The sequence below is a fragment of the Vipera ursinii genome, assembly GCF_947247035.1.
Source record: "Vipera ursinii genome assembly, chromosome: 2".
Lineage (NCBI taxonomy): Eukaryota > Metazoa > Chordata > Lepidosauria > Squamata > Viperidae > Vipera > Vipera ursinii.
Genome location: NC_139513.1, coordinates 7,772,392 through 7,784,165, shown reverse-complemented (window position 1 = coordinate 7,784,165; position 11,774 = coordinate 7,772,392).

Below are 11,774 nucleotides of genomic sequence, written 5' to 3'. Positions count from 1 at the left end.
TTTCTAAATTCTCACCTCTGGGATCTCTTCTGCTACAATTTACTGTCTTTGAGATAAACATCAGAGTGAAACAACATGGAAGACATCTTGCATCAGAAAAGGATAAATGCCTCAGTCATACACATTGTGGCACAGGTTTGGGAACAGGTAGAGACTATGCTCTTGAATGTACTTACTGTCCATTCCACGTGAAGCTTGGTTTATCTCTGAATCTGGAAAGTCACTAGAATTTCCATATTGTGAAGGTGCTTTCAATTCATCTAACACTCCATTGTTCTTTCTTAGAAACAGGAAAGGGATTGATTTATGAATTATGGACCTTCTGATTGTGTTTCTGTTGTTGCTGATGTCCCAGCCAGTCTCTGGAAAGCTTAAAATGAAGTGTTCACTGAATTTCAAGCACCAGGATGAAAATAAACCATGGAGCTATTACAGGCCAGGAGACCATCTCATTAATATCATCACCACTGGAAGTAAAATAGTGCATACAACAACATTGCCTTTCAACACAGCTCCTCATTGTCAGTCTGAGCCGTAGGTCATCCAGTGTGATGGAGTTACATTCCCTCTAATTGCATTTCCCATTATTTTCTTCTTATTTCACTTATACCTGTATTGTAGGACTTATTTCTTGAATCATTTTGATTTCCATTGCTTTTCTCTTTTGTCTTATTTTGTAGGCGGGGTGGAATCCAAAGATGGGGCAGGGAAAAAAATCCTTGGGAAAAAAATCCAGATTCTATAATTTTTTTGGTCTAATCCTGAGTTATAATTTGAATATCGACTCTAGTTTAAAATAGTTACCGAATGAGCTGTGGTTGCTTCTGCCCAGACCACTTCCATAATTTTATAACCCTTCTTTCATATTTAATGCCTGAACCTCATAGAAACAGAGAATGACTTGATTTTAGAATTGCTTTTATGCCTCACTTATGAAACAGCTTCTTCCTATTATGATGGTTCTACCTTAATGACTCAATGATTTTGGATCCTTGTTACTGGGCAGATGAAAATTAGTACTGCTACAAATAATGATTTATTTGTGATTCTTAACCTTAGTGGAAAACTATCTCCTTATCATCTCCCCAATACTCATTAAAAAGAAATGTTGATGGGTAACTATCATTTGTCTCTTGTTTTGCATCGGTATTGGCTTAAGACTCAGAAGGTTTGTGGAGACAAGGAGGATTACATTAAAAATATTCTGTTATTGCTGTTAACGATGATGATGGCAACATGACCATTTTTTATGTTAGTTTATCTTTTGATAGATTTAGAGCACTACGCTACATTTTTAATATTCAAGTGGTCAACAAGACTCCCGGTTTCTGCAAAATCTCACACTTGGCTACAACATCCATGATAACTATCTGAACACCCTTATGACTTCAGATGCCTTGCTGGATATGCTCTCTACTGGAGAAGCCAATGTTCCCAACTACAGCTGTGGAAGGAAGGACAACATCTTGGCTCTTGTTGATTCAGCTGCTGCTGACATCTCCACCCAGATGTCAACATTAGGAGAAACCTATAAAATCCCCCAGGTTTGTATGTTTATTTTTCTATAGTAAAATTGAATGGGGTGGTGAGTTGGTATGTGATAGATCCAACCATATCTTCATGATTTTCAACATGGCCATTGTAGGTATCATGGTTAGGGATTGTTTCATTTCTAAAATCCTTTGCTCCTCATTGTCTGTTGGCCTTTTGTTGGAAGCATGAATGAAAGCATCACTTGTACACCTAATTCTTTAACTTTCTTCTCTAGCTGTTCATAATATCTTGTTATTGTTTTCAAATTCATTCTTGTGTCATTGGTTCCCATGTGTAGAAGTAAGGGTCAGTAATCTATGGGGTTGATTATTTTAGTAAGATTCTCAGTTACATCTTTGATTTTTGCTTTGGGGAGAAAACATACCTCCCTAGATTGACTGCCCAGTCTGCAGGCTATAGTTTCTGTTCCCCAAAGGAATGAATTTTCTATCACGAATATTCACTTTTTTCCTCCTTAGGAAAGTCTGTGATGATTTTCTTCCTGTTAAATATTAATAGGGTTGTGTTTAATATTAATTGATATTAGACAACATATTCCCTGTTTGATCACTTTTTTTAAAAAAATACATACAATATGTATCTTTATTTGAACAAAACACTTCAGTTGAAATTTGCTTATGGGGGTCTTCTTGCCATAGTTTGTAGATGCAGAAGCATGATTTGCATTCTTTATTCTTATTCTGTTAAACTTAATGTATTTTCTTTTATGCCATTGTTATTCACTATTGTTAATGTTGTTTTATTTTATTCTATAACTTGATATGGGCTTAATGACTAATCAACAAATAAATTATTCTAATAGGTTCATGAGAAACCAGTTGGATTTGTTTAAAGCTAATATTCTGGAACTGATCTGACTCCAAATATAACAGTTTTCTTCATTACTTTTTCAGATCAGTTTTGAATTATTTTCAGATTCGCCACGTGATAAAAGCTATTTGCCCTTTTACCATCAGCTTTTCCCAAAAAAAGGGATCTTCTACCCAGGAATTGTCCAAGTGCTCCTCCATTTCAGATGGACCTTCATTGGTCTCTTTGCTTCAGACACAGAAAATGGAGAGAATTTCATGAGAACTATTACTCCTTTGCTTGTCAAGAATGGAATTTGTGTTGTTACATCACAACAATTCTCAACAACTCAACTGACAGCACCTCACAGTGATGTCCTCTCTAAGTGGAGACAAATCAATGTCTATATTCACCACATAGAATATGGTACTGTTTTGGAAAGAATTCTTCCTTTTCATTTTATACTTAGGCGTTTGCCAGGACCCATTGAAGGGAAAGTCTGGATCACAACACTCCTCGGCTTATTTCCATTGAGAGAGCACAGAGCTCTCAAATATGTGAATAGTATCTGGACTGTTGATTTTGAGAGAAAAAAGGGGCCAATCAAGGATGCCTTTATACCCAGTTTCTTTCTGGATCCACCCTCTGGATATCAATCATTTGTATGTTCTTTTTCAAAGCACCTCTTTTCTGTCAAAGGCCGGAAAAGATGCACTGAGAAATCACCACTGGAGACCCAAAAGAAAAAGAACATGGTTTGGGCCAAGAATTTTCACGGTTTTTACAGTGCCATTAAGACTCTGGACCATGCCTTGAATGCTGCATATTCCTCCAGATCTGTGAGGAGGAGAAAGGAGGGCAAAAAGCAGTTGGGGGCTCCAAGGCTGCAGCCATGGCAGGTATGAGGTCATGACAATTCAACAATTCAACAAATACAAATTTCAACAAAACAATGTTTTGTTTTCAACAAAACAATGTTTTGTTTTCAACAAAACAATGTTTTGTTTTCAACAAAACAGTGTTTTGTTTTCAACAAAACAATGTTTTGTTTTCAGCAATTTCAACAAAACATGTCCAATAACAATAAAAGAAAGCCAGTCCAGAAATACAAGAGTCACAATAATATTGACAAAAATGTAGTCACTGATAAAAAAGTAACCGAATGAAACAATTCATACAACATTAAATTGTCTTGTGGCAAGTTGTATAGCGGTGAGTTAGCCGGGTCAAGTTGTCTTCAACCCCCATCAAATTTATTTCTTTTGGAAAAACAATCTGAACGAGAAGGAGGCAAACTATTGTATATCGACCTGCTTGTATTAAGGATTTCAACAAGTTTCACCAATCTAATAACTTAGACAATAATGTTCACAAGAATGGGAACTATGGCAGATATAGTTTGATATAGCTAACTTTTAAATGAAGCATGCATTTTAAATAAATTTCTGTATGTTTAAATTTGAAGGAACCCCTTGGACCACCTAGACCATCTTAGATCAATGAAGGGTAGAGTTCTGTGGATCACTGGCTCAGTACTAAAACTTTTTATCAGGGATAATATTTTTTTAATTCCATTTATATCCCGCCCTTCTCCGAAGACTCAGGGCAGCTTACAAGCTTAGCAGTAGCCTTCATTCTATGTATATGCCTGCTTATTAGGGCTTTCACACACACCCCCAAGCGGCATTATTACAAAGTCAGCTTATTGCCCCCAACAATCTGGGTCCTCATTTTACCTACCTCGGAAGGATGGAAGGCTGAGTCAACCTTGAGCCTGGTGGGATGCGAACCTGCACTAATTGCAGGCAGCTGGTGTTACTTAAGGAGGCATTAGCCCACTGCTCCACCAAGGCTCTTAATTTAATCTTTTAATTCTCTTTTAACTTTGTATTTTATATTGATGTGATTTTAAAATGCCCTGTAAACCGCCCTGAGTCCTTCGGGAAAGGGCGGTATATAAATCTAATAAAATCTAAATCTAAAATCTAATTCTCAATCTAAGAGCTTGTATTATTTGGAAAAGATGCTCTCAGATACCTTCTCACTTTCCACTCTGGTAGACCAACATGCTTCTTCTCTAAAGGCTAAGTCTTTCCTTAAGGCTAAGAGCGGCTTCTTTCATCTCTTCCTTGGTTTCATCATTGTCCTCTAAAGTTGATCCAGTTTTTTGGCAATATTGTTTCCAAGTGTGGTGCCTGAAAGGGGCACTTGGGATCTCCCAAGAAAACTAACCTTCACTTTCTGATACTACTGTTGTGGACACTAAGTTGATGTTGAACTTAGTTACGGCAGCAAGACTTTTAGTAGGTCAATATTGGAAAAAGGAGTAATTGCCGACTATAGAAGAATGGACTTTAAAAGTTTCTGACATGGCGGAAATGGCAAAGATATCGGCGTATTTGAAAGATCATTCGCAACAACGTTATATTACGGAGTGGAAAAAATGGATTGATTACATCCAGAATAAATATGGGACTAAAAAGTTTCATTTAGCATTTGCATAAGTATTGATGTGATATTAGTATTGCTTGTAGTCATTTTATATGAGCTAGAGTGTGATAGACCTAATAGCTTATGGTTATTAGCATATGGTTGTTTATGATTGTTTTTACTTTTATACCTTGTATTTAGCTCTGGGAAGTCGGGGATGGTGAGGGGGGAAGGGGAGGGTGGGAGGGTCGGGAGGGGGTGGGTAGGGGGTGGGGGGAGGGGTTGTTAAAGTTAAAATGTATTGGAAAAACTTTTCAATAAAAAAAAACTACCCTTCACTTTCTGAGATTCTTATGAATGCATATGCTTTCTTTCCATGATCATCACACCGCTGATTCACATTTGGTTTACAATGAACTACTATTTTAATATCATTTTCACAAATAGAATAATAGGATAACAGACCTGGAAGAGACCTTGAAGACCCTATACCATTCCAGACAAGTGGCTGTCCAATCTCTTCTTAAAAACCTCCAGGGATGGAGCACCCATAACTTCCAAAGGCAAGCCGCTCCACTGGTTAATTGTTCTCACTGTCGGGAAACTTATCCTTAGTTCTGTGTTGCTTCTTCCCTTGATTAATTTCCATCCATTGGTTCTTGTCTTCAGGTACTTTGGAAAATAGTTTTCCCTCATCAATTGATTGGTTTATTGATTATCAATTTATTAATCAATTATCATTTCATAAGCATCCTTATTAGGTTTTATGGCCATCATTCTTGCTCTACATTTCATTTTTCTTATTTGTTTTTTAAAAAAATATTTTATTAATTTTCTAATTTTAAAATTAAACATTTAGAAAGCAATGTGGTGGCTGGGTAATCAATAATTCAATAACATACATAAATCTTTAGCACAAATCTCAAGTTACAACATCAGACATTTCCTCTCTTTTTCCCTTAATATCTACTATCTCATATTAGGCTAATATAGTTCTTATCAATTAAGTAAAACCATCTTTGTTACATTTATCAATAATTTTTAGGTTATACATATCTTAATTGTGTTTGAATTCAATCCTTACATACAATCAATGTCTTCTTATTGCTTTTTCCCCAAGCTTTATTTTTCCATCAATATTCAAATTAACATTTGTTATATTATAATTTCCAATGTTTAGGTGACCAGAGTTTCCCTTATCTCAACTAATACATTTTCTCTTTTTATAACAAAATCTAATATTCTAAATACACATCTTACATAATCTCATTCTATTTTCTAGAAGTTATATATTTTCCACCATATCAAATCAAAAGTCTATTAATGTTATTATACATCTTACCTATTCAATTATAATGTTAGTTTTTCTAAAAAAATATCTATTTTCCACCATATTCAACCCTCTAATCAGTAGTATAAAATCCTCTCTAATAAATAAAAAGCCTAGTTTCTTTCAGCCTTACTCTTGCTTTTTTTCTTTCCAACTAACCTTCCATGTCAACAGTTTTGAATCCTCAAACAGCTCTCCCTCTATTATTATATGTATTATTTGAAATAAGAAAGACAATTTAATTACAGTTTTTTTTTGGAAGAAGTAGCCTATTTGTATTCATTTTAATTACCTCCCTATTACTCCAATTTCCGACAATTTCCCTACATGGCCTGGGTCCGGGGTATTTGAGGGAACACCTGCTGCCGGCATCAAACGCCCTTCGCCCAGTGCGCTTCCACAGAGAGGGTCTGCTCAGGGTCCTGCCGGTAAGAGATTGCCGGCGGGTGACACCCAGGGATAGGGCCTTCTCAGTGGGGGCGCCTGCCCTCTGGAACCAGCTGCCAGTGGAGCTGAGGACTGCTCCCGACCTCCGATCATTCCGCCGGGGCCTGAAGACCTGGCTCTTTGAGCTCTCGGGCCCAGGCTGAGGAGACATTCATTTTAATTGGGGTTTTTAATAGTACAGGGTTAATTTAATATTTTTTAAATTGGGTTTTAACTTTTGTATGGTTAATTTTAACTCCCTGTAAACCGCCCTGAGTCCTCAGGGAAAGGGCGGTATATAAATGCAATAAAATAAATAAATAAATAAATAAATAAATAAATAAATAAATAAATAAATAAATAAATAAATAAATAAATAAATAAGTTTATCTTCCATTCAATCTGTTCTTCTTCCTTTTCCTCAAATTTCTTCTGATTTATGTAAAACATCTTTCCATTTTCAATGTTGTCACTCTCTTTTCTAATTTTCCCATTGGCTGGATTTGTTAGCCAGTTGGATCCTCTGTCTTAGTATTTAGTTGTTCCACTTCTCCTGTTACTTTCTGCATTGTTAGTTTATTTCATGTAATAACAGATACTTCTCATGTAAAGAAATAGGAAAACAATTTCCTACATATAATTCTGAAAATCAGTAAAGGTTTATCTTCATAGTTCAAACAGGCCAGATATGCCACCCTGCAGTTCCTTCTTTACAGCTGAGTTTTCACAAGTGTTTTTTTTTTATTGAAAAGTTTTAAAATACAATTTTCCTTTGAAAAACCCCCCTTCCCCCTCCCTCCTCCCCTCCCTACCTCCCCCCTATCTCCCCCCCTCCCCCTCTCCCTCTTCCCTCCCACCCCTCTACTTCCCCTCCTCCCCCCCTCCCCCCCCGACTTCCCAGAGCAAAATACAAGGTATATATCTAAAAAGCAATCATAAACAATCATATACTAACAATTATAAACTCTAAAATCCATCACTCTCTAGCTTATATAGAGTAAACCAATCCTTAACAATACTAAATATGTATAAAGAACTAAAATAAAAGAAAACTAGCATCATTCCCATCTATGTTCTTCCACAATTCACTATTACCTAGACATATTCTCACTTACACATCACAAGCACCTATCCCTATTAACCTCTCTAGCCAAAATAGGCTATAATAGATAGTTCTTACACAAATTAACCCGCATTAACCCACAAAACTTTCTTCCTCTTCCTCTGTAGTAAATTGTCCATTAATTCCAAATTGAACATTCTGTTACCATACATATCATCCCAAAACTCTTAAAAACACAACTACCACTTGACTATAAGTATATTGTGGAAGTTCCATAGATTTCTACTGGTCTTATTTTTTAATCTTTTTTGAGCGTTTTAAGGCAGCACGCGTCACCCTCTGTTCTCTAGGATCATCCAAAAGAGTTGCAGCTTGATCTCCTCCTGTACCCTTCTCGTCTAACTGTCCATCTTCATCCTCTTGATGTTCTCCTTCTCCAGATCCCTCTGCAGCTTCCAGAAGTGTTGATGGGGTTGCTTTTAAAACATTGTTGTAAAAATCATGCGCTTGCTTCACAGTACCCAAACAGTACCTTTTGCCATCATACATGAAGCTCAACCCAGCTGGGATCTCCCATCTGAACCTTATATCTCTTTGCTTGAGCTCTTGCACAAGAAATATAAAGTCCTTCCTTCTCTTTAAAATCTTTGGAGGAATTTCTTTTAGAACCAAAACTTCTTGACCAGCAATCACAACTTTAGTATCATAGGCAGCTTGTATAACTTCATCTCTAATTTCCCTTTTTACAAAATAAACCACCACATCTCTAGGCAACTTTCTCTGCTTAGCAATCCACGAATTCACACGAAACACTTTGTCCATGCCTTGTTTTATTTCAGATGCTGGATGGTTCAATACCCCCTCAAAAGCCTCAGAAACCAGCTGCTTTAAATCTTCCTTAATATTCTCTTTTAGGCCTCTAATTCTAACAGCAAACTGCATCTGGTAAAATTGAGCCAAACTCTGTTCGCTATCCATTTTGTCTTTTAAATCTTCAATTTCCAATACTTTTGCTTCTAATATAGCATTCTTTTGAGTCAAGTCTTCCACTTGATCATCCAGCACCTCCACACATTTAGCTACTTTATGCACTGAGGACAAAATGTCTACCTTCATCTCTCTAAGTTTCTGCTCCATCCTTTCTTCCATTCTCTGCTCCAATTTCTCCAATTTCTCCTCCATCTGTGCAAATTTAACACCCATTGACTCCAAAATTAACTGGGTATGTTTTTCAAGATCCTTCGATGTCAATACATCAGGAGAATGCAACGCCTGCAGTAGTGATTGTTGTTGCACCGGAGAATTTCCAGCACTCCGAAAAGTTCTAGGGGGAGGTTTAGCCGCCATCTTTTACTTACAATTGTGACGCACTTTCACTTTAAGTTTTAAGCATAGTCCATCAAGCTTGAGAGTAAAATAAAATAATCCTCTTCATCTCTCCACCTTTTCCTCTTGTACCGCTCTGCCTGCTCCTTTAAATCATAGTCCTTTCTTCAGGCAGGGATGGTTCGCAGATGCCTGGCTCTGCTCCAGGAAGTTCGGAGCAGAGACGACGGCCAGCTGGGAGCAACCCAGGCTTCGGGGGAGTTCGATCCTTCAGCCGCCCAAGCTCAAAGCTCAGGCGGCCTCGGAGAACTCTACCCCTACCTGGGGCCTCACCCCCTCCTCTTCTCCCGAGGAGGGGGCTTCAATTTCGCCCGAACAGCTGATCGGCGCTGTTTCGGGCGAAAAAACAAACAGCTGAGCCGCGGGCAGCCAGGGGAGGCTGTCTTCGGCGCCGCGCCACCAGCGGAAGTCGAGTTTTCACAAGTGTTATCTATCAAGGTCAAGAAATTCTTTTCTAGATTCTGGGCTTCAAGCCAAGTCTCTTTTAGTCAATAACAAGTAGTTATACCATACTTCACCAAAAGATGTCACTGATGCTGTTTAAAAAGTTTTAAGTCCCGAGTTTTTATAATAGTTTTTCAAAGTTTATTTCTTTTCTTTTTTGATAAAAACCAACATCTACAGTAAGAATAGGAAAACTTTTAGTCCCCAAATTTCAAAATTATAAGCATCCAATTAGATTAAAGTTGTTCCTATAATTGCTCTTTTCCCCCTAGGTTGTCAGTCACTGCTGTTCTTAAAGGGTGGGGTAGGGATTCCCTTCCCTCTCTCCTCACAGGGGAAAAAATACTTTGGGCAGCTTTTGCAGGAAAGATATTTAAAGTCTTAAAGAGAAAATCAGATCTCACCCAGTTTCATCCACGTTGCTTTAAAGTTGCTTGGTAGTAATTTTGACCTCGACTGTCAGCAGCTTAATGACAAGCCATATTGCTATGCCCAATCTTTCTCCCACCAGTTTTTCAGAGCTGCCCTGGATTAAGCAGAAGGTCTCCCACAATCAGGAAACAGTCCCCTCCTTGCTCGTCACCCCTGCAGGGCAACTTTTGACCCTTTCCAGGGTCCCCCAGCAGTATGAAATTGGACACAGAAGATGGAGTTTGCCTTCATGCATCTACAGGCACTGTGATGGCAATCCAAAAGTGGTTGTCCAGTCTCTTCTTAAAAACCTTAAGGGATGGGGGAGTTTCCAGTGATCTCAATGCAAGATGGGTGCTGGGGAATGAAGCTCTGTTCCCCAAGCCCGAATTCTACCAGCTGGGGAGTCTAATAAGACTCAAAGTCACCCCATAGAGGCGACTGGCCAAACTATGAAACTTTGCAGATTGTGGGCCAGCGGTAGCTGACTCGCTTGATCCAAAGGAGCCTTCAGGACTGGCAGTAAGAAAGGCTCATTGCACCCATGTGGTCAGCCAGAAGCAGCTGATTGTCAGAGACAACAAATTCTAAAAGCAGAAAGCAAAACAGCTGATTTGGGTGAGATTACTTTCCTTATCTCTCTGCAAGTGAAAATACCAGTTCTGGGGAAAAGCTTTCAAAAGCAAGGAATCCCTAAGCTCCAGAGAGAGGGGAGGGCTTTTCTCTTTACCCCTCCCTCCTGAACTATAAGTGGCAGTTTAAGCCTTGGGAACATTGAAATTGACTTATAACAATATTATGAAGGTAACTGAGGCATAAAAGAAGGATAATTTGGGAAACTTTTGGACTCATAAATCTTTTTTTTTAATTCCTTGTTTGGAAACCATCTGGTTTTAACTTTTAAAACTTGTTTAAAGCATGGTGGGAATGGACATCTAAGGACATCTAGTGGCACAACTGAGAATTACATTTAACCTTTTTTTCCTCTTTTCTTTATCTTACTGAATTGTTTTGATTGGAGTTTGAAAACTTGGCTGCATGCCCAGACACGGTTTATAATTTAAACATTTTGGTGTCCTTGGAATTTATCTACACATACTAACTGCAGCAAGAATTGTATTTGCCCAATATTGGAAAAATGGAAATTTACCAACTGAAGAAATATTAATTAAGAAAATTTTAGAGTGTGCAGAAATGGACAGATAGACTTTAAAGATAAAAGAGAAAGAAGGCACAGTGTATTTTAGAACATGGGATAATTTCTATCAATGGCTAGAAACATGAGTTAGAGAGAAAGGAATGTGATATGTAACTTTGAATATATATTAGTAAGAAGAAGACTATTGAGCGATTAACATATTGTTTATGATAATTAACTATTATCTATTATTTCTTGTTAAACACATGAACCCAGACATTATGCTGTTTGCTAAATATTGAGAATTTTATTTGGAAAAATCCTAACCCTATCCCCAACCATAATCCCAACCTTAATCCAAATCCCGATCCCAAAAGCAGAGGAGCCCAAAAATGAATAATGGGGAAAGAGAGAAACTCAGAAAGGATCCTCCCAAGCTTGTTGGGATATTTGTACTTTTGCAACTCACAGTGAGATACGTAGTATATAAATCTGATGAGATAGATAGATAGATAGATAGATAGATAGATAGATAGATAGATAGATAGATAGATGAAAGAAATATAGATAATACTGTAGATAGTTGGATATAGATTTTAGATTTTAGATTTAGATTTTATTAGATTTATATACCGCCCTTTTCCCGTAGGACTCAGGACGGTTTACAAGGTGTTTAAAACATCAATACAAAAATTAAAAAAAAAACAATTAAAAATGATTAAATTCAGTCCCTGAAGTAGAAATATAAAAACCCCAATTAAAACTCTCAGCCTGGGCCGGAAAGCTCGAAGAGCCAGGTCTTC